This window comes from Phalacrocorax aristotelis, chromosome 11, assembly GCF_949628215.1.
Source record: "Phalacrocorax aristotelis chromosome 11, bGulAri2.1, whole genome shotgun sequence".
In the NCBI taxonomy this organism is placed as follows: domain Eukaryota; kingdom Metazoa; phylum Chordata; class Aves; order Suliformes; family Phalacrocoracidae; genus Phalacrocorax; species Phalacrocorax aristotelis.
In genome coordinates, this window is record NC_134286.1 from 24806202 (window position 1) to 24831598 (window position 25397).

Below are 25397 nucleotides of genomic sequence, written 5' to 3' on the forward strand. Positions count from 1 at the left end.
TGGTCTCTTGGCAGCCGGCGTGAGGTTGTGACAAAATCACGAGGGATGTGGTATAAACTGTCTGGGCCTCTGCATCACAATGCGTGGGGCTGAATGTCAGACAAGTCTCATCTCAGGATGCATGAGGTATTTTAAGGTACATTAAGATGTATGCTCCAGAACTCTGAGGTCTCTGCTGTTCCGTGCTTTTTATGTACTTCATTCACTGACTTAATTTTTACATCTGTCCATTCACAGTCCATCTGGATGTCATGGTCACTGTTAATTAGAGGCATTGACTAGTCCCTTGTTTCCAATGCAGGCTTGTGTCGCTTCCCTGGAACTTGCTGGGGAAGAGGATGTGTGTTCTTTGTGCTCCTGACAATCTCCAGCCGGGGGGCTCCGTCTCCTATTGCTGTCCCAGGTGCGCAAGCTTTTTCTATGATTCCCTTTTTGCCTTTTTCCTTATGTGTTCAGTGAGGTTTGCTCCAGTATCGGCGATAGCAGTTATGTTCTCTTCTCATTTATCTGTTTTGTGTTTAGCACTGATTTCTGTTGGTCCTAAGGTGTGTGCTGGTTTTGGCTGAGAAGGGGTTTGTTCTCTTCACTGTAGTGCCTGTGGTGGTCAGGGACCTTTCCAGCTTCCCATGCTCTGTCATGTGGGCAGGAGGCTGGGAGGGGCGGGGCCAGGGCCAGGGCAGCTGACCCCAACTGGCCAATGGGATGTTCATTCCATACCATGTGACGCCATGACCAGTATATTAAGGGGGGCAGCTGCAGCTCTGGGACTGCCGGCATCGGGTTGGTGGGTGGTGAGCGGCCGTGTCATGTGCAGTTTTTTTGGTGGTTCATTCCGCTTCCCGCCCCGAGTTTCACGCCTCTCATTGTTTTCCTTTCCATTGCATTTCTGTTGTTGTAGTTTTATTTTAATTATTAAACTGTTCTTATCTCACCCCATGAGCTTTACCCTTCTGATTCGCCCGTCCCACCGGTGGGGGAGTGAGCAAGCAGTTGTGTGGGCTCAGTTGCCAGCTAAACCACAACAGTCTCTTTTGGTGCCCAACATTGGGCCCGAGGATTCGAGATAATAGCAGCTGCTGGTCACAGAACCATGTTCTTGTTTTTGCAGTTTGTGTTAAATATTGGTGTTGGTTTGTTTAGTCTGCTGTGATTAATAATGTTTTGCCTACGAGATTTGTTATGCAAACACTGGTTTTCAGTTTTATCTAGGATTTGTGTTTTTTGCTGAAACCGTTACTGTACTCTAGATACCACCTTGGTGGGCGGGGCAGAGCTGGTGGTGGTTTGTGTGGAGGCCGAAGTGCTGCTGCATGAGGCGGCCTGGTTGCGAGGCGTCCCTTTGCACTGCCAGGGCCCCTCTGTGGAGCCTGCTTGGGGCTGGGCGGGGAGCGCCGTGGCGGTCCGGCTGCCGGCACCCATCCCCTCCGGTGGCAGCGGTGGCCGCCAGCCCCTCGGGACGCCTGGAGGCCTGGCGGTGCCTGAGCCTCGCCTGTGGCCAGCCGCCTGGGAGAGCAGTGCGTCCGTGGCCAGGGGCCGGAGAGCGCTGGTGGGTGAGTTCGGGCAGCGGGGGTTTTTGCGGGGCGCAGTCCCTGCGGCGCGGTGTGGGGCCGCCCCGATCTCACTTAGAGAGCAGCTGCGAGTGGGAGGTGCCGCTCTGCTCTGGGCAGGGGCTGGGAGAGCAGGCTGGCGTCGGCCCGGGGCAGCCGGAACTGGCAGTGGGAGGCGCGTCCGGGGGCCCTGCTGAAGCACTGGCGTTTGGCCCAGCGGCTGTTGCAGGGGGCTCCATGCGGGGTGGGGGGGCACATAACGGGCGCCATGGGGTGGGGCCGGTGGGCTCTGGGCCCCACAGAGAAGCCCAGGTCGGGCATTGTTCACTTTCCCACAATGCAGGTCTCTCCCTGGTTATTTTCCATGTACGGTGCTTCGGGCCACCTGAAACCCTTTGGCCAGGTAGGTTTGGTGTGGGGAGACGACAGGTCTGGAGCCTGAAAGAGCTTGGGTGGGGGGCGGGGGAGGTATTTCTTGCCTTAAAACTCTAAGCCCACCTCGTGTGTCTCATCGTGTTACCATGTCGTGAGTCTCATGACTGTGGCGAATGGCTCAGTCAGGCGTTTTCTAGTAAATAACTTCTGAATGTGTGCGTGTGCAGGCACGGGGAGACTTGTGCAGGGTGACAGAGCCCCTTGTGCTTTTGTGCTAATGTATATCTGTTCTAGGCATCCTGTGTTGGAAAGCCTTTGTTTAGCGCCTAGTTGTGCCTGCGTAACAAAAGTTTTAGCTGCTGATGTGTTATACCTCTGCTGTAAACTTCTTCCTGGGTGGCTTGATTGTTTCTGGTTGTCCATATAAACTAGGCAGATATTTTCTGCCCGGTGGTGAAGCCTGTCGGTTTGGATAACAAAGGGCAGGAAAGCAATAAAGAAAAAGGCGATCCATCTGCTGCAGCTCCTTGGAAACAATTCGTTCCTTATTTTCATTGTTACAGCGTGTGAGGCTGGGGTCAATGGTGTGGTGTAGTTCTTGAAGGCTTATAGGATTGAGTTTTCTCTTTGGACAGTACATCAGTACTCAGCATTGTGTGCTGAGTTTCGTTGGCTGCCTGTGGAAACAGTTTAGCCCAGTTTCTCTTGATCAGGGCGTGTTAGATGATGTCGTGCTCTCCTTTCCTACTAAAAAGCTGCTGCCAATGTTTGCCCTCGGGATGTGCTGTTGTTCCTCCGTGCCCAGGTGTTGCCTTTCAGAGGGGACTGGGGGCAGGATATTGTCAGAAAGGCTGCCGGGAGGGGAGGCAGAGGAGGGGTCTGCCAGAAGAGCCCTGGGGCTGAAGCCCATAGCCCAGAAGGGGCTGCTTTGCCTCTGGGAATTACAGGGATGAGGAAGAAGGTGCATGTGCTCCCTGGCATGGGAGGTAGCCTCTCTCTGCAGTGAAGCAGCTGAGGTGGCCTGTCAGCTCCAGGGGTGCAGGCAGAGGCTCAGGAGCTGCTGGAGAGTCCCTCTGCTGCCGGGACAGCGGCAGAGTAGAGCACGTCTCCCCAGGCCTGTGTCTTGGTGGCAAGTTTGTGCCTGTAAGGACCAGCCTGCAGGGTCCCAGAGCAGCTGCTCTCAGAGAGCAGGTAGGGCGGGAGGCCTACAGGCAGGGCAAGACTGACATGCGGAGGGCGGACTCCACAATCTATAAGATTGGAAAGTAGGTATGTTTATTCAGCGCTGGGCAGCACGGGGGGTAGTCCCACCAGAATCATGTGTGCCTGTGTATAGTTTGTCTTGGATTTACACAGTAAAGCATCACATATACATAAGATTTCCCAGTATGCCTATACATATGTATGACCTTTCCCCGCTTCGTATTAAAATTAGCTAAAACCCGTTATTTCCATAAATTTTCCCAAATGAGCTTGCGCAGTGCCTCCTCGTAGTGGTCATCAGGGGTCATAAAGATGAAGGCTGCTGGCTTCTCTTCGTCACCGCTAGTTACCTTTTGGTTTTGGGCAGACTCATTTATCTCTTGACACTTGTCCAAACTGCTAAGTCAGTTTTAGCTGGTTCTTGAGACAATTTTCTATCCTTATCAGGAATTTGTCCTTCGCAGGTGGATTCCAGGCCTCCTTGCTAATTATTTTACACAGCAGCTAGATAAGAGTTCCACAACAATTAACTTTCAGCTGGATAAGCGTTCAGCAATAGAACAATTAACTTTTGTTTTTGCATCTTAAAAGCCCCTTCCCCCTTTCAAGACTTAGCGTACCATGAAGTGAACACCTGGCTCCTGCTGAAAGCACCCAGGCTCAAAAACAGCTGGCTGCATTGAGTGTTTGTGCTAGTAGACACCAAAGCCTCCTTCAGAACAAGCCACCTTCAGTTTTTACAGATCCTGGCCCATGTGAAGACCCTGTAGTTAGCCATGCTGATGAACGTCAAAGCTGTTTGTTTTGTGAACCGGTTGCCTGGCCTGCGCAGAAGTGTGCCCGGTTGGTGTAAATGTTGGTGTGGCTGTTGGCAAAGACTGTTCCTTCTTGGCAGAGAGCCGTTAACTGCCCCAGTGCTTGTTAGCTGTTTGCAGTTTGCTCTTGAGTGAATGACTCCTCAGAAAGGCTTGTGGCCAAGAGGAGAAAAAAAGCATGGTGCCAGCCTGTGCACCCTGTTTTAGGCACAGTGCGGACGGGCAGGATGGGCAGGACTTACACGCGGAGCTTGAACTAGAGGAGGGAACCTGACAGCTTGTGCAACCCCAGAGAAAGGCTGTCTCTGGCTAGAGAGGCGAGGGGAGAGTGAGAAGGAAGAGGCAAAAGGGAGCTCCTGTGAGAGGAGGAGATGGCAGGAGGCTTCCGGAGGTGAAGAAGGCAGCAGTGCCCATGGAGCAGGCTGAAAGACCTGTGTGGCTCCACCACACAGTTTGCAGCGTGTCAACTGCCAACCCAGCTGCGGGCAAACTGCCCCACATGAGAGGTTTGTTGGCTGTTCAGAGCCCTGTCTGGTACCAGCCACGAGAGGTATTACAGGCTCAGGGAGCTGTAAATGCACAAGGGTATTGTAACATCAAAGATCGAACTGTAGCTGTGCTGCGTGCACCTGCTGAGAGCTCGTAAGGAATGAGCAGGAAAGGCAGTGCGGAGTTGGTGGCATCCGCGCTAGCAGTTGGCAAGGCAGGAGCTGCGCACCCCTGGGCTTGAATGTGTGCCTAGGCAGTCAGCTGTCAGGGAGACAGCAGAGAGGCGGTGGCCTTGTAGGAGCAAGGGCAGGATAGCAGAAACTGTACCTAGCAAGTATGTGTGTAATGAAGAGAGGCGTTTATAAATGGAACTGGCTTTGCCTGAGACTTGGCAATGTGAGGCGGCCCCTCTGCCTTTGGGCAGGCGTTGTACTTTCCAGATAATGCAGCCTCTCCTGTGTCTGTCTAGGCCGTGCATTTTGTCCTGCCCTTGCTTGAAAAGGCTCTCCTTGCCTTCCTCCTCTCTGCTGCTGTTGGCTTAGTAACTTGCCGCTGCTGCTGGAAGAGGGATAAAGGGAGTGTTGTCGATCGGGTTGTTAAAAGCTTTTTCATGGGCTGTAACACGCAGGAAAGTGCTGGGTGGGGGGCAACTCAGCACCGGGGGTAGGGAGGATCGAGGCGTCAGAGCGAAAAGGGACGAGAACCAGCCCGGAGCGTCTGGTGGGAGGAAGGACAAGCCCGGGGAGGGTACACGGACGGTCCGGTGGCCAGCTTCGGCTCCACACCGGGCCGTGGGGCAGCTGGAGCCGCGTCGGGGCAGGTGAGGAGCCACGTAGCCGGGTGTGCTGTGGGGCGGCGGGTTTTGGCTGTGGGGTCTCCCGGTCCGCGGAGCCCCCAGGGTGGGGGTGGGGGGTGGGGGGTGCAGGCAGCAGCGGCCCCAGGCTGAGCGCTGTCGTGGGTCGGTGGTTGGGTTTTGGGGCCGAGCCCGTGCCCAGCCGTGGGGAGTAGGGGCAGCCCCACCCGGCTCTCGGCTGCTCCTCGTCGGGGCCGGGCAGCCTCTGCTGCACCCGGCGCGGGTCGGGCGGCGGCGGCGGCCCCGCGGGGGCTCCTGCGGTGTTGGGCGGGTCGCGGTGCCCGCGAGGCGGGGCAAGGACCCCAGCTGCTGCCGCTGGAGTTTTCTGGAGGCGGGCTGGCCCACAGTCCCGGGTCGGCTGGGCCCCGCCCCCTGTGGGGTTGGGGTGCGGGCCCGGCAGTGCTGGCGATGCTGGGGAAACGAGGCCTGCGAGAGCAGGAAGAAAGCGCTGCCGGGCCGGTGCTGGGCTGCCCCGCCGGGGTGCGGGGCCGGGCCCGCGCAGTTCAGTTCCCAAGGCCTCCCTGACAGTGCCCGCGTGGGCCATGGGGATGCAGGGCTGTGGGGTGGCTGCACTCTCCACGCCCCTGAGCGCTGTCCGTGGGGACTGCAGAGGGGGGCGGGACGCAGCCAGGCTCAGCTGGTTTGGTCCCTGAACGTGGAGAGCACAGCTCTTCTGTTCCTGGGCCTTGAGAACAGGCTCCTGTGGCTGACGCCGGGGCCCTGAAACAGATCAAGTCGTGCGTTTTGAGGGCCTGACTGAGGGGACTAAGTCGTGTGGTTTGGGGCTGAGGAACAGAAGTCAAGTGCTGCACTTTTGGGACTTGAGAACAGGCTCAGCAGCTGGGCTTTTTGGCTCAGAAATGGTCCCAAAGTGAGCTGGTTTGGGGGCCAAAAAGCGGGCCGGTTTGGCTGTTTGTGCAGGCTGGTGGGGGGACATTGGGGGCTGCAGGGGAAAGCAGGGGTTGGGCAGGGTACGAGGACCCTCCTTGAAGGTGGGGGTCTGGTCACATCGGACCCTGAAGTTTGGGAGGCCGGCTTGCACCAGACCAAACTCGCCACCTGAGGCTGGTCTCTGGGGGAAGGGTGCTTTTCGGATCCAGTGCAGCGCACCCTCTTTGGGTCCAGCTCTTCTTTGTGTGCTGCTTAGAATAGTTGTTAACTAATTAATCATACAAACTAATTCATCTTTATCTGATGTTGTCACCCCGGTTTCAGCTGGCATAGAGTTAATTTTCTTCATAGTAGCTTGTAGGGGGCTGTGTTTTAGATTTGTGCTGAAAAAAAAGTGTTGATAATGTGGAGCTCTTTTGGTTGTTGCTAAGCAGTGCTTACGCTAGTCGAGAACTTCTCCAGCTTCCCCTGACCTGCTGGGTGCACAAGAAGCCGGGAGGGGAGGGGGCACAGCCAGGACAGCTGAACACTTGACCCCAACTGACCGAAGGGATATTCCACACCATATGATGTCATGATCAGTATATAAAGCTCTTGGGGAAGAAGGAAGGAAGTGGGGCATGTTTTGAGTTATGGCCTTTGTCTTCCCAAGTAACCATCGTGTGTGTGTGATGGAGCCCCGCTTTCCTGGAGAGGGCCAAACACCTGCTTGCCGATGGTAAGGAGTGTGTGAATTCCTTGTTTGCTTTGCTTGTGTGCACGGCTTCTGCTTTACCCGTTAAGCTGCCTTTATCTCAACCCACGAGTTTTCAGACTTTTACGTCTCTGATTCTCTCCCCCATCCTAGCCGGGGGAGGAGTGAGTGAGCGGCTGTGTGGTGCTTAGTTGCTGGCTGGGGTTGAACCATGACAGGCGTACAGCTATAATGTTTAATGGGAATATCCAAGTTATGACAGCGATGAATTTAGGACCTTGTCAAAAGCCCAGACTGGAGGTTGTAAGGAGAAGGAGCTGAAATCAACTGGAGCTTCAGTGCAGTGCTGGAGCTTGAATTAGCTGGGACTTGTAGTAAGCAGGAGCTGGAACTCCAGCAGAGCATGTTCCTGGACTGGTTCCTCAGTCGTTACGAATGTCTTCCTTTCAGGTAAAAGGAAGAAATCTCACCTGTGATAAATTAAGAGCTGCCTGTTAACCTTCTTTAGGGTCTAGTGTTTCTCTTTTGTTTGTTCCTACTAATCTTATGGGCGAGTTGGAAGTAGCCTTTTATTTTTATAGGCATAACTAAAGTTTTAGTGATCTGTGGCATCAGTATAGTTAACTTTTGAGCACATAGGTGCCAGTAGAGATGTAATGAATGAAACATGATGGCAACTGATGCTGTCGTGATGGACAAAGCATATATTGCTCAGTTCTGTACATATGCATTAGATTTCCTGGAGCTAATTATAATACTTGCATCTTAATTACCCATGCGTTTTTAAGTCCCTTAGGGGCACCTGCAGAGGTACCAGGTGGTCTCTGGTGGTCCCTAGTGGTTTGTTGGAGGGGTGGGGTTTTTTTGTGCCCTTTCCATGAATGCTGAGTCCTTCTTCCATACATGGTTGTGAGCTAGCCTATCGAGTAATCTTGTCAGGGTGAGGTGTGTTGGTTTCAGGTAGTGTTCTGACTCTTATCTAGATGGAGGTGTCCTTAGTTCCTTTTGTCTTGGTTAGGGCTGGCGCCTGCTGCTAGGTTGTCTGCATCCCTCCAGGAGGTTCCCCATCAGGCTTGCAAAGATGATGTCCTTGAGTGCCTCCTTGCCCGAGGCCCCTTACAACAGTGGCAGTGGTGAGGCTGTTGCCTGTTTATCCTGGGTGCTTCTGAGTGGAACCTCAGGGATCATGAGATGGTTTCCAGGCAGGAGTTTGGTGACATTGCAGTACTGCAGAGGAGGTCTTCTGGCAGGAGTTTGCTAGTTCTGCAGTGTCCTTCTCTTTATGGTTCTGTACATCTGCGTTGTAAATGTTGTTGAGGTGCTTCTTGAAGACTTTCTGACTCCCCCAAAGCAACAAGTTTTAGTCACAACAGCTCTATCGGCTCCATTGTGGTTCAGAGCTCTGAATCAGTTTCATTTGGTGTCTAACACATTTTTTCCCCAAGGAGAGGCTACGTTTCAAAGCTAATTAGTTTTCTCAGAGGCGTGTCAGTCAATAAAATTGAGTTACGATTATTAAAACCACAAAGATGACACAAGTCTCACAGATCTGGACTATTTCTGAAAATGTATTAATCCGATGCAAATGTCATCGGGCTACAGATCGTCTGCACTTCATGCTGTGACAAGAGAAGATGCTGAGATAGGGATGAGCTCCAAAAGAACTACTGAAAAGAAAAAACACTCCACAAAGTCATGGTTTTTTTATTTGCATTTGGGGGGGAGCGGGGGTGGGGTGGTTTTAACAAAAGAGTGCAGTGTTGGCTGGCAGCAGCCTGCAGAGCATTTTTGCTGCCTGATCTCTCCTTTTCTTCTCTTCCACTCCTCTTTCAGGGCTGTAATTGTCATTTGGATAGTTTTAGAAGAGCAGTTAAGTTGCTCGCCTGTGTCAATGTGCTGGTAATACCAGGAAAGTGAATGCTTGAACCGGTCGGGCGGGTGGGGATAACTTGGCTGCAGGTAGAACTTCTGAGGGAAGACCAGCAAAACCAGGAAGCAAATAGCAAGTTCCCAAAAAATGTGCGGGTGTCAAACACATAAAAGTTTTATTGCCGAACGTTTTTGGGAATATGTTCCCAATGGCTATTTTTAGTAAACATAAACTTTCAGGAGATTCAGGGTTGTGTGTGGCAAAACGTGTCCCTCTGTTTTTGTGTCCTGCTGCACAAACGGCCAGCGGCAGGGCTCTTGTTCCCCGCTCTCGCTATTGCCACAGCAGGGCTGCGATATTTAGACCTAAGGGATGGGTTTAGGAATGGAAGGAGAGAGAACGCCTGTGTTCTGTAAGGGCTATGAATGCTGACCCTTTGCCTCCGTCTGCCGCTTTTCCTGTGCGGGTGATGAAGCTGTTTTACTTTTCTCTGTTGTTCCAGGTCTAAATAGCTGCGAAGCTGTCGCCGCTGTGGGTGCGCAATTTGTGTTGCTGTGTTTCTGTGGAGTTCTAGCTACGGCTCGCTTCTAGTGTGGCCAAGCGTCAAGGTAGGGCTTTCAGTTTAAAGCTTCAGAAGCGCTGCGCGCCGAGATGGGTGTAGGTGAAACTGCTGTTGCGCCTGCAGCTGTGCTCGCAGGGATGCTGGGTGGCTCCGCATCAAACCGGCGAGGTGCGCGTGGACCTCCGTCGGGCTGCGCCCTGGGTGCGCGAGCGTGCCGTGTTTTTGCTGTTCCGGCTTGTATGTGTGAGGGCTTAACGTTTGATTTAATGCATTTCCTTTAACGGCAGGCTGTAGTTGGGCTCTAGATGGTATTCCTACGTGGGCACAAGAGCTGTGGAATGGTTAAGCTGTTGCTGTGCCTCCAGGTGACTTGTTCAGTAACACTGTTTTTCCAGGTGCAGATGGATGAGTCGTGCAGGGCAACGGAGGAGGGCCCAGGGGAGCGCTGTAAGAAGGTGAGTCTGTGTGTAGTACTGGAGGGAAGATGTGACTGATGGCTATAGGGCTCCATTATGGGTTTTACTCTTTTTTTTTTTTTTTTTTTTTGTGATCCGAGGGTGCTAAGCGATGAGCCGAGCGTGATCTGGGCCCTGGAGGTGAGTCAGGCAAGGTGACCGGTGCTTGGTGGGCTGGAGTAGGTGTTCTTTTTCAGGTTATTCAGGGTTTTTTCTCCTTCTCTTCACTTTCCCATCCCAATTTGGGGCCGATTCCCTCAAACGGGGACTTCCCCCTGTGGGGCTGCTTATGCAGCCTGGGAGCTGCTGCCTGGGCACAAAAATACCTCAAACCCCCGACTCTGGGTCTGCAATGGGGGGTGAAAAAACAGAAAGAATTCTGGTGGAAAGAAAACAACTTGGGGCTTCTGGGAAAGCCAACTCCAGCTGGATTTGTGCAGCTGGAAAGGAAAAAAAGGGTGGTGGTGGGGAAGGAACAACCACCTAAAAGCACCCACCAACCATTCTCATGCACAAAACCGAAAGTGAAAATGACCATTTTTTGTAGGGTAAAAGCACAAAAAGTCCCCACAGAACTCAGTAGTTTGGAAAAGCAACCCCAATTATTACATTATGTAAAGAAGGCGGGGAAAAAAAGAAAACCAAAACAAAACCCTATCACAACCCTGATGCCACATGCCTACCAGCAGTTCCTGGGGCTTATTCTGCGGGGGTGGGGAACCCAACCTTGTTCCCCAGGTTTGCTGTGCTGCTTCTCCTCCCTCGGGCATGGGGGGGGCAGTGGCATGGACAGTAGCAAGCACCAGATGTTTTTAAGCGGTCGAGAGGAAAGGACAAATGCTCGAGACGCTTTGCTGTTTGGTGCAGAGGCAATGAATGGTGCTGCTGGGGCTGCGAGGGGGAAAGGTGCAGAGGAATAGAAGCTCTGTGGATGCAGCCAAGTTACGGTTTCTGGATGGTATTAATCGAGAAGAGTAATTCAGATAATGCTGCTGCCCAGCGACCAGAATTGGGTACTGAGCCCGGGAGCCGCGCACGCGCGGTGGCGTCCCTGTGATCCCCATTGCTCTCTCCGCAGGTAACAGCCCTGCGATGCTGCGGTGCCTGCGAGGTGATGCCGCCGTGCTCGTTGCTGCTTCCTGGTAAGGAAAGGCCTCCTCCGCTCCTGCTGCAGCGTGGTGGTGTGTCGGACACGATTCCCTGTGTCGGGTGAGGCCTAGGGCTGCCGGCGAGGTGAGCGAGCGCCTTTGGTGGGTGCAGGGGTGTCTCCTTGTGTGCCTGCACTACTGGGGCTGGTGGGATGGGAAGCTTCAAACGACCCGCCGAGGCAGGCTTCTGGTATGCTAAAGGCGAGTGGGTGAGGGCAGCCCTAGGAGTTACCCGGGAGCTGATAGAAGGGAAGAGGGAAAGGAGGAGGAGGAGGATGATGACCTTTTCCCCCTGCCCAGGGTGCAGAAGATGGCCGACTCTCCAGCTCACCAGAGCTCCCCCTCAGCCTCCCCTGGCCCCCCTTGCCCAGTGCGCCTGCTCCCAGCTCCAGCACGAGCGAGCTAGGCTACGTGCCTAGGAAGCCTCATCTCGTAAGAGCTGTAAGACACCCATGTGTTCTCTTCAGGTGGAGGACGGCCTAGAGTCTGGAGCTGCAGAAGAGGCAGGGAGGAGAGAAGGGGAAAGAAGCATCTGAATGGCTAAATTGTGTCAGCAGCGCTGAGAGCGAGAGTCGCGGTGAGTCCTGGGCCACTGGGGCCCCGTTGCCTCTCTTGTGCGTCCTGGGCCCTCCCTGTCTCTCCCCCGGCCCCCTCTCTTTCCTTACCTGCTGCAAAATTTTATTTTTTCTTTTGGGCCCCCCCCGCACCTTCTTTCTCCATCTCGCTCTGAGTGGCTCCCTGCCTCCCCGTCTTTTTCAGTCCTCCCTCTCTCTGTCCTGTAGCCTGTGGCTCCTTTTTCTATCTCCGCCTCTCTCTGCCTGGCTCTGGCTCCGTTTTTTTATTCCTCCTGCTCTGTCCTGTAGCCTGTCGGTATTTTGTCTTTCTCTGGCCCTCTTGGTCTGACTCCCTGTGTTACCGAAAAACGCGGTAAAATCGGAAACGACTCCTCAACGCCAATTTAGTATTAAAGAGCAGGCGTTGTTTATTCACGGCGCCGGATGCACGGGGGATCGCTCCTCCTGGCGTGCATACCTCACACACCTTTCCCGTACGATTTGTAGATCAAAATTTTACGTATTCATACATATTCATTATTGTCCTGGCTACTGATTGGTACAAACTTGCTCGTTCCGTATGTAAATCGCTGCGCAGGCTCGGTTGTCCTCTTCCGTTGTTCTCTTCTGAGTAGGTGGTATTACTTGGGTCAGTGGTGGTCTGTGAGTCGGTGGTCGCGATCTCCCCCTGCCGGAATTACCTTTTACCTTCTTGGCTAGTTTTCTCAGTCCGCTCCACGAAACCGCGTTTTGTCATCCTTTTCTGACAGAAGCACATTGTCTGTTCTATTCGCATTAACGATCGCCTAGGGACTAAAATGCAGATCAACAGGTGCGCTGATTCGTACGCTCCATGTTCCCGTAATGGAACACTGTCTCTGGTTGGTTGATTTCATCGCTTTGGTTACATTTCCCCCGTATGGAAGTTCTGAAATAATAATTTTCTCAATACTTCCATCCTAGATCAATAATATTCCACTATGTCAGTTTGGTGTTTGGTTCATCTTCTCAAAGTTTTCACTTGATTGTGGTCTCCAGGGTGTATGCAGGTCCCATTTTCTACCCAAAATTTTATTAATTTGTTGAACTACCTCTGCAAAAAAATGTGGTGCTCTATCAGAGGACATTCCCGTTGGCACTCTAAATCTTGGTATTATTTCTTTCAGCAACGTTTTAACTACTACTCTAGCTTTGTTGGTGCAGCACGAGAAAGCTTCTGGCCATCTAGAAAATTTGTCAATCAGCACTAACAAATACTGCTATATCTATTTTGTCTGGGTAACTCAGAGAACTTAATTTGCTAATAATTTCCGGGAGAATTTTTTGTTTTGTTACTCCTAAAGGTTGTTTCCTTTGGTTCAGGGGATTATTTCTAGGACAGATTGGACACTTAGCTACTATGGGTTTAACTATTCTTGTCATGCCTACACACGCTACAGATGTTTTTAAACTCAAAACCGTAGCGTCTACACCCCAATGTGTTTGCTCATGCTTTTCTTTTCAAGTTCTGTCATAACTTGTGGGGTTGTTATTATTATTACTTGTTTTTCTGGTGTTATCTACCACCTCTCTGTGTTTTGTGATGTTTCCAATTGTTCTGCTAATTGCTCATCCAATTTATTATATCTCGGTTTCAACTTTGGAATTCTGATCTGTTTTACTGGTACTAGCGCAAGGATACCTTGCTCTGCAGTCCTCTTTGCAGCTTTATCTGTCAATCGTTTGCTTATGTTTACAGCCGTCTGGCCGAATTGATGAGCTTTGCAACGCTTTACCGCCACTTCTTTTGGTTTCTGCACGTCTTCCGGAAGTTGGAGAATGTCTTCTTTATGCTGTATCGATGATTTTTGGGCTGATGGCAGTCCTTTCTCCTTCCCAATAGCTCCATGATCGTGGATCACACCAAATGCATGTTTGGAATCAGTCTAGATATTTATCCTTTGTCCTTCTGCCATTCGCAGAGCTCGCTTCAATGCTACCAATACTGCTTTCTGTGCTGAGGTGTTTGCAGGCAGCACCCCTGACTCCGTTCCCTCGGCGGTGATAACGACAGCATATCCGGCCATTCGCTTCTCTTCTCGCCCAGAGCTTCTTCCATCTGTAAACAACTCCAGATCAGGATTTTCCCAGAGGTTTGTGTCTCAGGTCTGGTCTGCTGGAATAGACTTGTTCAATAGTTAGCAAGCGATCGTGTTCGAAATTGTCCGTAAGGTTTTCTGTTGTTAAAAACATAGCAGGATTCAGTATAGCAGTAGTCTTCGATTCCACATCGTCTTGTTCTAACAGAACAACTTGATATTTCAACATTCTGCTAAGGGATAGCCAACGACCCCCCTTTTGTTCTAAAACAGTCACCGCTATGTGCGGGACACATACTGTCATCTTCTGTCCCATTGTTAACTTTGGGGCTTCCTGGATCGGCAGCGCTGTTGTTGCTACTGCCCGTAAACACCTAGGCCATCTTTTACTCACGTGGTCGAGTTGTTTGGAGAAGTAGCCCACAGGTCTCTTCCAGGTTCCCAGTCGCTGTGTCAGCACTCCAAGGGCTAAATGTTGTCTTTCGTGGACAAACAACTCAAAAGGTTTAGCGAAATCAGGTAGGCCTAATGCAGGGGCCATCATCGAGGCTCTTTTCAGTTCTTTGAATGCCGTTTGGCATTCGGGCGTCCGGGTTAAATATTTATCCTTTGATTCTTTCAATGCCTCATATAATGGTTTTACATACAGTCTGTAGTTCAGAATCCAGAGCTGACGCCATTTCACTATTTTCAGAAAAGCTCTCAATTCCTTCGGGCCGCTAGGTTTGGGAATTTGACAAATAGTTTCTTTCTTTTCACTTTCTAATTGTCTTTGTCTTTGAGATATTTCAAATCCTAAATAAATGGCTGCTGCTTCTCCTATTTGGGTTTTGTTTCTGGAAACTCTGCATCTTCCTTGGCCCAGAAAATTAAAAAATTTCAAAACATTATTCTTTACTTTCTGCCACTATCAGAATGTCACCTGCATTCTGTAACAATATGCCTCTCCCTGGGTTCTGTTTTTTCTATACATTTCTATATTTCTAATTTTTTTCTTGCCAGCTGAGTCCCAAATATCGTAGGACTAATTTTAAATCCTTGTGTAAGTACGGTCCATGTTAGCTGTGTCTTTCATTCTGTGGTGGGGCTTTCCCATTCCAAAGCAAATAGGCTTTGACTTTTTATGCCTGGAGGTATGCAAAAGAAGGCATCCTTCAAATCTAGTACAGTAAACCATTTATGCTCCTCCTTTAAAAGAGGTCAGTAAAGTGTATGGATTAGCTACTACCGGATGTATGTCTTGGGCCACCTGATATATAGCCCTTAAATGGTGAACTAGCTAATACTCTTTGCCTCTAGATTTCTTTACTGGCGACACAGGAGTACTATATTCTGATTCACATTCCACTAAAAGCTCATATTCTGAAAAATTTTGTAATTAACTTCTCTAATCCTTCTTGAGCCTCTCGCTTAATAGGGTATTGTTTTTGTCTTACCGGCTTGGCTCCAGGCTTTAAGGTTACTTTTACCGGCTCTGCCCCCTTAGATCGCTCCGGAGCTCCGCTCGCTCAAACCAAAGGAATTACTACGTTTTCCACTTCTTCGGGAACCTGTTCCTCCCTGGAGGAATCCTGTAACATAAACGCTCTCGCCTCTGTGGCTTTTGATTCTGGTATTAGTAATTTAATCTCTCCATCTTTAAAAGTTACTTGAGCATCTAATTTACTTAATAGATCTCATCATAACAGAGGCAGTGGACATTCAGGCATATACAGAAATTGGTGAGTTGCCCATTGCTTCTCCAATTTAAACTTTAATGGCTCTGAGAGGGGCTAATTTTTCTTTGCCCTGTCGCACTAACAACACCTACGGATTTATGATTAAATTTCTCTTTACGTGTATTCAATACCAAAGAAGTGGCTCCCGTATCTACCAAAAATTCTATTTCTTCATTCCCTAGCTTCAGTGTAACCAGGTGTTCAGCTAGGGTTGATTCCCCTGGTCTCCTTCATGCCAAGCTACTTCAGGCATTTTACCCAGATCTCTGGATTCAGGTTCTTCTAGCTTCTGAAGGTTTCTTCTCCCCCGCCCCCCACTATCTGGGGCTGATTGTCTTATGAATATAGAGACCAACTGAATTGCTTTTTCTGGTTTTTCTGCGTTCAAATGAGTATATTTTCTGGCAGTCACCTTCAGTCTTTCCATAAAGGCTGAAGGGGACTCCTTTAATTCTTGTCTCGCTTCATAAATTTTGACCCATTTATTGCTTTTGGCATTGCATGTCTTACTCCAAATAAAATCTCTCTCTGACATCTAGTCAACATTCCCCTGGGTCCTGGCTGATTAGGGTCCCACTCGGGATTTGTAGATGGAAAATTCTTATTAATTGTTCTCTGTAAATTCCTGTTAGCATGTGCTCCCTGCACCTGCCTTCTGGCTGTATTCAATACTATTTTCTTGTCAGTTCCATCAAGTGAAGTATCCAGTATCACAAGTAGAGCAACACTTCAAGTTCTCACCACATTTTCCTCTCTCCAAAAACATTGCCGTAGAATCCTGTGGACATATCTCACGCTGTTTCTGCCACGCTGGATGATTCCACAGTGTAAAGAACAAATCAACATATGCCACTTCTTCCCATTTGCCTTCCCTTTTTACAAAACAACATTAATTGCAAGATGGTACGATATTGCAATGTCTCATGTTCTGGCCATTTGTGCCCACCTTCCAATTGATACGTTGGCCACCAATGATTGCAATATTCAATTAATGGTTTCCGAGTTAGTAGGTCATCACCCCCGATGTCTTTCCAGTGCTTCAAAATACATCCCAAAGGTGTTCTCTGTGGGATAGGTTTCTTACTCAGAAATGCTCCCATCTCCCAGTCAACTAGTAGTTGTGATTGTGCGCTATCGCAAATAGTAGTCAGAGGGACTCCAACCCCCGTTAGAGGTCTCACTGGAAATCCGCCACTGGGATCTGTAGCGCCCCTAGATATCCCTGGAGACTTCAACCCCCTGTTGAAGACCCCCCTACCCTCGGGTCCCGCTCCACAGGCTTTCGCCTAGCAGAGACTTACCAACCGAGGTACCTCTTGGCCCCAACCCTGCGTGGCTTTTGCCGCGCCTTACGGGCAGGCCCGTGGGACTCAAACCCACTATCCTATCCTATGTGGGAAGCTAACGCCACGTATTATTCTACCTAAGTTTCTTCTTAAAAGAATGCCTTGTTTACTTCAGTCCAAGGGATCTTGCTCAGAATTCTCTGGCCTGGGGATCGGAAGCTCTCCCCGAGAATTCCTTGGGGCTGGCCGCAGGTCCCACGGTCCCGCGGATCCGTCGAGATTCAAAAGCAGGGTCCCATCTGGGGTGCCAAAACTGTTACCGAAAAACGCGGTAAAATCAGAAATATCTATTCAACACAAATCTAGTATTAAAGAGCAGGCATTCTTTATTCACAGCGCCAGACGCACGGGGGATCGCTCCTCCTGGCGTGCGTACCTCACGCACCTTTCCCGTACAATTTGTAGATCAAAATTTTACGTATTCATACATATTCATTATTGCCCTGTCTACTGATCGGTACAAACTTGCTCGTTCCGTATGTAAATCACTGCGCAGGCTCCGTTGTCCTCTTCCATTCTTCTCTTCTGAGTAGGTGGTGTTACTTGGGTCGGTGGTGGTCCGTGAGTCGGTGGTCGCGATCTCCCCCTGCCAGAATTGCCTTTTGCCTTCTTGGCTCTTAATCTTGGCGGCCTTGGCTAGTTTTCTCAGTCCGCTCCACGAAACCGCGTTTTGTCATCCTTTTCTGACAGAAGCACGTTGTCTGTTGTTCTGTTGACGTTAACGATCACCTAGTGACTAAAATGCAGATCGACGGATACACTGATTCGTACGCTCCATGTTCCCGTAATGGAACACCGTCTCTGGTTGGTTGATTTCATCGCTTTGGTTACACCTGTTCCTGTTGTTCAGTTTCTTCTTTTTTGGCTTTGTTTGATTCTCTCTGTGATTCTGTTTTTCTCTGCCTCGCTTTTCCCAGCTCCCCGTCCCTCACTTTGAATGCCCGTGATCCTTCACCAGCTCACTCTCCCTTGGTTGCCATCCCCGTTTCTGAATTCCTCCTGCTTTGCCACGTAGCCCGTGACTTTTTTCTTAATCTCTCTCTGTCTGCCTCAACGCTCCCGCCGCGCTTTTTAATTCGTCTGCTCTGTACCCTGCTACTGTTTTTGCCTTTCTGAGTTCTTCTCTGTCCAGCTCCCTTTCCCTGTTCATGAATTCCTGTTCTTCCTGCACCCGCCGCTGTTCCCTGTGATCTCCGTCTCTCTCTGTCCAGCTCCCTGTCCCTAGGTTTTAATTCCTGCCTCTGCCCGCTGTAGCCCGTCTAGATTTTTCTCTCGGCCTCTCTCTCTGTCCAGCTCCCTCTCTCCGTGTTCTAATTCCACGTTCTCTGTCACGTAGACCCGTGCTATTTGTTTGTCCTCATCTCTCTCTGTCCAGCTCCTTGCTGCTATGTTTTATTTCTTCCCTCTCTCTCTGTCTTTGTAGCCCATTGCTGTTGTTGTGGTTTTTGTTTTTTTTTTTTCCCCCACTTGTTTCTTCATTTGCCTCTGTCTGCCTCCCGGTGCCTGATCTTTAATTCCTCCTTCCCTGTTGGGCCGCTGTTCCTTTTTTCCATTCTACGTTGTGTTCTCTTTGGTCTCCTGTTCTTATTCATCGGTTCCCTCCTCGCCGCCCTGTGGCTTGTCCCCATTTTAGTGTTGCCTCCCTCTCCCTCTCTCTGGCTTCTTGCCCCTGTTTTTAAAATTCCTCCCTCTCTTCTCTCTTCCCTGTCGGCCTTGTGATCTTCAGCCTTTCTCCACCTCTTTCTGCCCAGCTCTCTGTGTCTATCCATTAATTCTTCCCTCTCTGCCCTGTAGCCTGTAGCTTTTGTCCTTTCTCCATCTTGCTGTCTCTGGCTTCCCCGTGACCCTCTTTTAGAATTGTTTCTCTCTTCTTTCTGTACGCATTGCGATTCCTTTTGCTCCCCATCTCCCTTTGTTTTGGGTGTTGTTTTGTTGTTGTTTTTCTGGCTCCCTGTCCCTAATTCTTAATTCTCTGCCTTCTCGTGCTCTGTACCACGTAGCCCCGTGGTTTGTTTTGTGGTGTTCCCTCCCCGGCCCCTTCCCTCCGTCGTTGGCTGTCTCGGCTCCCTGTCCCCGTGGCTTCATTCTTCCCTTTCTGCCCTGTTCTTGTCGCTTATCTTGTCTTTCTCCATCGCGCTCGGTCCAGCTTCCTGCCCCTATTCTTCTTTCCTCCCTCGCTGTCGTGCTGCCTGCCCCAGGTTCTTTGTGCGTCTCCAGCCTGCTCCTCTTCCTTCTTTGTTGGTCTGTGTCCTGCTCTTCCCTCTTTCTGCTGCCTCTCTTCCCCTCTCTCTGCTGCTTTTATCTCCACCTCCGTCAGGCTCCCTGTCCTTCTCTGGCCGTCCTGTTCCCTGCCTCGTGCCTTCTCACTACACGCACACACGCCCCCCCGCCCCCGTCCAGCCGGATGCCGCTCTTCTCTTCTCTCTTCCTACTGTCCCGTGCCCTGCTCCTCACCTTTGGTGGCCTCCCCCCCTGCCCAGCAGCCCGTCGCTCCAGGAGCCAGGTGACGGACGGTCCGTTCCCTGCCAAACCAGGACAAGCGCGTGCCGTGGCTTAGCCCCAGCTGGCAACTCTGCACCAGGGAGCTGCTTGCTCGCTCCACCCTCAGTGGGCTGGGGGAGAGAGCTGGAAGGGTAAGAGTGAGAAAAATCATGGGTTGAGATCAAGACTGTTTAACAGGTAAAGCAAAAGCTGTGCGTGGAAGCAAAGCAAGGAATTAATTCACTCCTCCTTTTCGGCGGGCAGGTGTTGAGCCACTCGTGGGAAAGCAGGGCTCTGTCATGTGTAACGGTTACTTAGGGAGAGAAATGCCGTAGCCCCCCCCCCCCGCCCCGCCCCCCAAGGACTCCCCCTTCTTCCCCCAGCTGCGTGTGCTGAGCATGATGTCAAATGGTATGGAATATCCCTTTGGTCAGTTAGCTGGGAAAGCTTTCCCAGCTGTGTCCTCTCCCAGCCTACTTGCTGGTGGGGCACTGAGAGAACCAGAAGAGGCCCTGACTGTGGAAGCAGTGCTCAGCAAGAACCAAAACATCTCTACATTATTAACGGTGTTTTGAGCATAAATCCAAAACGTATCCCTTCCTAGCTACTGTGGAGAAAATGAGCACTATCGCAGCCAACACCAGCTCCGTGCGGCTGCGGCAACGGCGGCCGAGGTGGCCTTGGGGCAGGGGGAGCGTTGGGGACCCTGATCCACGAATGGCTCCTGGGACTTGTTACGTGCGCGCCTGCACAAACACCTGCCCTCTCCTTTGCCCTCAGGGCTGCGTTTGCGCTGCCTTTGCGTGGGGCAAGGGGCTGTGATGGAGCCCAGGGGAGGAGGTGGTGCACTGTGGGGGTGAGGGGAGGGGGCCCCCCGTTGCTGCTGCGCCTCAGCTGTGGGCGGGGTCTGGATGGAGGAGCCCCAGGTGCGGGCGGTGGGGCTGACGGTGCCGGCTCCTCCCTGGAAAAGGGGTGGTGCCCGGCTCCGGGGGGCCAGTGTGAGCCGAGGGCGGAGCGGAGCGGAGCTGTGGCCGAGCGTCAGCGGGCTGCGACTGTAGCGAGGGAGGAGGTGAGCGGGGGCTGGGTGGTGGAGCGCTGCGTCCCGGGTCAAGCCCCGAGGAGGGCTGCGGCGGGGCAGCGCCGGGTCGGAGCGGGCGGTGGGGAGAGCGAGGCTGTGCTGAGGGCTCGGTGGGGCTTGCGGGTGCATCGGCGGGAGGGACGGTGGCCCGCAGGGTCCGAGAGCGGGGAGGGCGGGCTGGCGGCGTGCCGGGAGCTGTGGTGTTGCGCCTGGCGACTGGCCGTGCGGCCGTGTTGTGGCGCACAGAGCATGCCGGGAGGTGTAGTCCTTGCGGCGCGCGGCTGCCGGGCGGCCGTGTTGTGGCGCAGAGCATGCCGGGAGGTGTAGTCCTTGCGGCGCGCAGCTGCCGTGCGGCCGTGTTGTGGCGCAGAGCATGCCGGGAGGTGTAGTCCTTGCGGCGCGCAGCTGCCGTGCGGCCGTGTTGTGGCGCAGAGCATGCCGGGAGGTGTAGTCCTTGCGGCGCGCAGCTGCCGTGCGGCCGTGTTGTGGCGCAGAGCATGCCGGGAGGTGTAGTCCTTGCGGCGCGCGGCTGCGGGGCGGCCGTGTTGTGGCGCAGAGCATGCCGGGAGGTGTAGTCCTGGCGCAGTGGCTGCCGGCCCTGTCACGTGGTTCGCCGGGGCGTGGCGGGAGGCGCGGTCTTCCGGCGCTCGGGTGCCGGGCGGCCGTGCCGCGTACGGTAGGCGCGGTGTATTTTTGGGGTTGGATTCGTGTTGATTTCTGGGGGCTTCCAGGTGCGGCCGCTCCCCGAGAAGCGGTGAGTTCCCCGGGAGCTGACAGAAGGGAAGAGGGAAAGGAGGAGGACCTTTTCCCCCTGCCCAGGGCGCAGATGATGGCCGCCTCCCCGGCTCGCCGGAGCTCCCGCTCAGCCTCCCCTGGCCCCCCCTTGCCCCGTGCGCCTGCCCCCAGCCCCGGCACCTCCCCTGAAGCGTGCTGCGTAGCCCTTGGCCGCCCCCAGGCCCTGTCGTGAAGGCAGCGAGCCAGCCCTCAAGCGCACTGGATTCCCCCTCGGCGCAGGGGCCCGTAGCAGTAGCGCGGGGAAGGGGCGGTGTGTCCGGAAGCCCCTGCGCAAGGAGGGGCTTTGGTCAGGGTCGATCGACGGTAATGACGGTCGCTGTTCCTTCTTTCCCTCTCCCAGAGACCGTGCTGAGGACGTGGTTGTCTGTCCTTCCCCCGGGGACGCCGTCGACTGCGGCCGTCTCAGGCTTGCGTGGCTTCTTTCTGCCCGGCTTTGCCATCCTCGCAGCGCCGGGGCGAAAAGGGACACACAGAGCCCTTCCCGGCTGTGGACAGGAGCTGCCTCGGCTGAAGCTGGAGACGCCAACGAAAGGTAAAGCAGAAGAAACTGAAGGCGCTCTGGCTGCCAGCTGCCTTCCTGCTGCAGGCAAGAGAGAGCCTGTCCCTGCAGGTGAGGGAGGAAGGATCCCCCTTCATAGCCCGCAGCGGGCCAGGCCACCAACGTGCACCGCAGGGTCTGTACGCGTAACCCGGAGTTGGGTACGGGCGTGTAGGGCACGAGCGAGCTAGGCTGCGTGCCTAGGAAGCCTCATCTCGTAAGAGCGGTAAGACACCCACGTATCCTCTTTAGGTGGAGGTCGGCCTAGAGTCTGGAGCTGCAGAAGAGGCAGGGAGGAGAGGAGGGGAAAGAAGCATCTGAACGGCTAAATTGTGCCAGCAGCGCTGAGAGCGAGAGTCGCGGTGTGTCCTGGGCCACTGGGGCCCCGTTGCCTCTCTTGTGCATCCTGGGCCCTCCCTGTCTCTCCCCTGGCCCCCTCTCTTTCCTTACCTGCTGCAAAATTTTTTTTTGTTTTGTTTTGGTTTTTTTGCGCCCCCCCGCACCTTCTTTCTCCATCTCGCTCTGAGTGGCTCCCTGCCTCCCCGTCTTTTCAGTCCTCCCTCTCTCTGTCCTGTAGCCTGTGTCTACTTTTCTCTGCCTCTCTCTGCCTGCACTGGATTCCCCCTCGGCGCAGGGGCCCGTAGCAGTAGCGCGGGGAAGGAGCGGTGTGTCCAGAAGCCCCTGTGGAAGGAGGCTTTGGTCAGGGTTGATCTGCGGTAATAACGGTTGCTGTTTCCTCTTTCCCTCTCCCAGAGGCTGTGCTCAGGATGGGGTTGTCTGTCCTTCCTGGGCATCTCTTCCTCTCTCTATTCCTTTGCGCTGGTCCCTCTCCCTATTGTTTATTGTTTTGCTTCTCTGAACCTTTTTTTATTCCCAGCGTTTTCCCGTGACAGGAGCAGCAAAGAAGGGAGCGGAGCATCGGGGTATCCATGGAGAGAGCATTGGGCGTTCTCCTGTCTTTGTGGGGCTGACCCTGAGGAAGTGTGGTACGTGGGTCGGTAGCATGAATATATATATTTTGTGGGTGCACAAACCCGTTTCAGAGTGTCAGAGGGTAAGGGTTTTGTTCTGTTCAGTGTAAACATTGTTCTGTTTGGTGAATTTGTCGAAGATGAGAGTTCAGTGGGGGAGGAAGTCAGCTCTCTGGCTGGTTTGAGGGTAAGGTGGGCTGTACGTGTTTGTCGGTCATCTCTCACCTGCCAGATGTTTTGAACTAGTTGTATCTGGTTTTCGTAGGGAGTCACGAAGGGGTTTGGGGCTCCCCAGTGGCGGGTGCTGTGGCCAAAAGAGAAAGCAGGGTCACAGAGTGCTTCATTTACGGGGCTGGCCTCGGCCATCTACTGCACAAACTTCTGGTATGTAGCAATCGGGACTCGATTTCCTGAAGGAGGAGAGGATGATGGAGCTCGTTATAAGAGCATAATCGTTTTCTCTTCTTTTGGCAGTACAGGCACCCGAGGACCAGCTTGCTTTTGAGGAACGGCACGAGGATGTTGGTGTCGACGCTCAGCAGAGGAAGGAAGCTTCTTTTGGAGGCCAAGAAGATGAAGTAGACTGCTTATTTGTTGTGTTTGATTTTCATTGTGGGGATGGGGAGGGGTGGAACATGCAAAACGCGGTCCTGGGCAGGGACGGTTTCTGACGTGGGAGGCCGTGAGAGAGATCATGGACGCTGCTGGACAGGCGTTAGAACCCGTTGCTCAGGTTGGACGGACCCGGCAGAACCACCGCGCCATCTTAAGTAATGCCTGCTCACGTACTGAGATTTTAGTAGTTGCCCCCGCATCAGCTTTGGCTTTTCCTCGTCGAGCTTGTGTTTTGGCAAGAAGCGTCTTTCGTTAAGCGTTTGGGTCTAAGGGGTGTCCATGAGGCTACGTGGTGCCCATCCCCATGAGATTTTGTGACCATCAAGTGATATTCAGCATCCATCTTATGCCCGTCTCCTGTAACTACTCTGCAGTTTTCGCTTAAGGCTTGATAGCGCAGCGTTAGCTGAGGGCGGCATTTACCCCGCTGGCCCCTCCACGCCGACGGCGTTTCCCCTGCCGGCCGCTGTCCGTTCCCTGTAACTGTGACTCTTGTCCCGGCAGAACCTTTGCCAAAGCCACCTTTGTGCTCCACAGCAGTCTGTTTTCTGTCTCGAGTATGTTTCTTTTCGGTATCCGATACCCCAGAGCTGTGTACCGTTGGCTCAGGTCTCTTCTTGAGCTTCTGCGAGAAGAGAGAGCCTTCATCTGTTTTTATCCATGTGTCTCCTGGGGTGTTTTTTTGTTGTCCTTTACAATTTAGTTTTGCCCCAGCTACTGAGGTGTTAATTTAGCTGCTTCATACGGTTCCCGATACGCTTGTGTATTTCCACGTTTCTTTTCGTGTTTTTTGTCCTTTGAGACTGATCTAATTCTGTTAAGGGACTGAGCGAGAGAGAGCGTTGAGGTGACTCCGAATGGTTGATGGCTTTACAATAAATGATTTACTTTATAACCAGAGATATTTTTTGAGAAGGGGTTCTTAAAAGATTTCGTTCTGCTTTGCCATTCTGCTGGGGTAGATGAGCCCCAGCCTTTTTTCGGGAGGCTCATTCTGCTCCTGGGCTTCTCTGGTACTGTTCCTTGAGTTGGTTGCAGGTTTTGAGCTGTCTAAGCTCTTTGGGTAGGTGTGTTTTGACATTCAGAGATGGGGAGGTTTCTGGTTGAGGTAAGAGATTAAGGAGCCGTCAAAGTTGAGCAGCAGATATATATTAGGAAGTACACTTGTACGAGCTTTTGTTTTCCCTTGGGTCAGTAAGTTTGTGTTGGGTGTTCAGGGGTAGCAAGATGGTCTAATAGTGTGTTTTGGATTATTTGGTTTTGTGGGGGTGTTATGGTTTTGTCTGGGTTTTTTTTGTTTGTGGTTTGTTGGGTTTTTTTGTGTGTGGTAGGTTTTTTGTTTGTTTTGTCTTGTTTTCCAGGAATTTTGACTTGACTGAAGGTAGAACCTTATATTTTTTCCACCAGTTTTGCCTGTGCGTTGTGCAAGTTGTGTCAGCGCGGCCACTCGAGCGTGCTGTCTGCCGAGAGGTTCTCCACGCGGCTGTTCATGGAGTCGCTCAGGAGTGAGTTACCTACAAAGGGAGAGTGTGTCGCTACACCAGCCACGCCCGTTTGCTTCCCATACTGCTTTTGGTGTTTGGCCTATCAGTGTCCGCCTGTGCTTGAGTCATCTGACACGAACTGTGATTTTTGTGTGTTGCGTGGTTTGACTTTTTCTTGCAGTTTAAGTAACAGGTCGAGGGTTAAGCAGGACAGTCGAGCGAGGCGTGACGGCAAAGGCGAGCAGATGGCGTCGTGTGCTGTGACGGGGCGGGCTGTGAGGTCACTCGTCTGGGATTTCTGCCTTTGGGGTCTCTGTGTTGCCGAACAAGTCAGTCAAAAGGATTTGTTAGTTTGTTTTGCGTGGTGAGCTCTTGCTTTTGGAAAGCAGTGTCCAACATCTGTGTGCCTCTCCGTATTTCCCCAGAAGTGGGCCCGGCATTGAAGGTGACGGTTCCCCAGCCATCGGGGACGGACCGAGAATGCGAGCAGGCACCTGACGTGGCCACTGACCCGGGAGGCACGGATTGGGAGGTGAGCGGAGCCGTGTTGGCACGGTAGGGGAAAGGATGAGTCTGGAATGTGGCTGTTGGTGCAGATGCACGGTAGGGAGCCGGACACGGAAGGGAGGGGGCGAACAGAGCATCGTGAGAAGGTAGGTCAGCACGTGACAACGGAGGGGTCGTGCAGTGTGAGCACCTATGTGACTAGTTAATGAAGGGACTCACAAAACTATATGCAAAGCGGGATGTCTGCCCCGAGCTCGTTGGGCAAGGTGAGCGATGAACAGGGAGCCGTAGCAGCTGTTATTTTTGAGGTGTGGAATTGTTTGTGAGCGG

At 52.5% G+C, this 25397-nt stretch overlaps 1 long non-coding RNA gene across 1 annotated transcript in view; it reads left to right on the plus strand.

The window, feature by feature from the left end:
* Nucleotides 1–1497: 1497 nt before the first annotated feature.
* LOC142063089 (uncharacterized) overlaps nt 1498–25397 on the plus strand; it is a 30702-nt gene continuing 6802 nt past the window's right edge. Inside the window, exons 1-10 of the long non-coding RNA XR_012662627.1 lie at nt 1498–1550; nt 9695–9754; nt 10833–11479; nt 21293–21484; nt 21563–21626; nt 21743–21852; nt 22384–22476; nt 22727–22845; nt 22936–23039; nt 24986–25092. This is a non-coding gene — a long non-coding RNA (uncharacterized LOC142063089). The remainder of the gene's footprint in view (nt 1551–9694; nt 9755–10832; nt 11480–21292; nt 21485–21562; nt 21627–21742; nt 21853–22383; nt 22477–22726; nt 22846–22935; nt 23040–24985; nt 25093–25397) is intronic.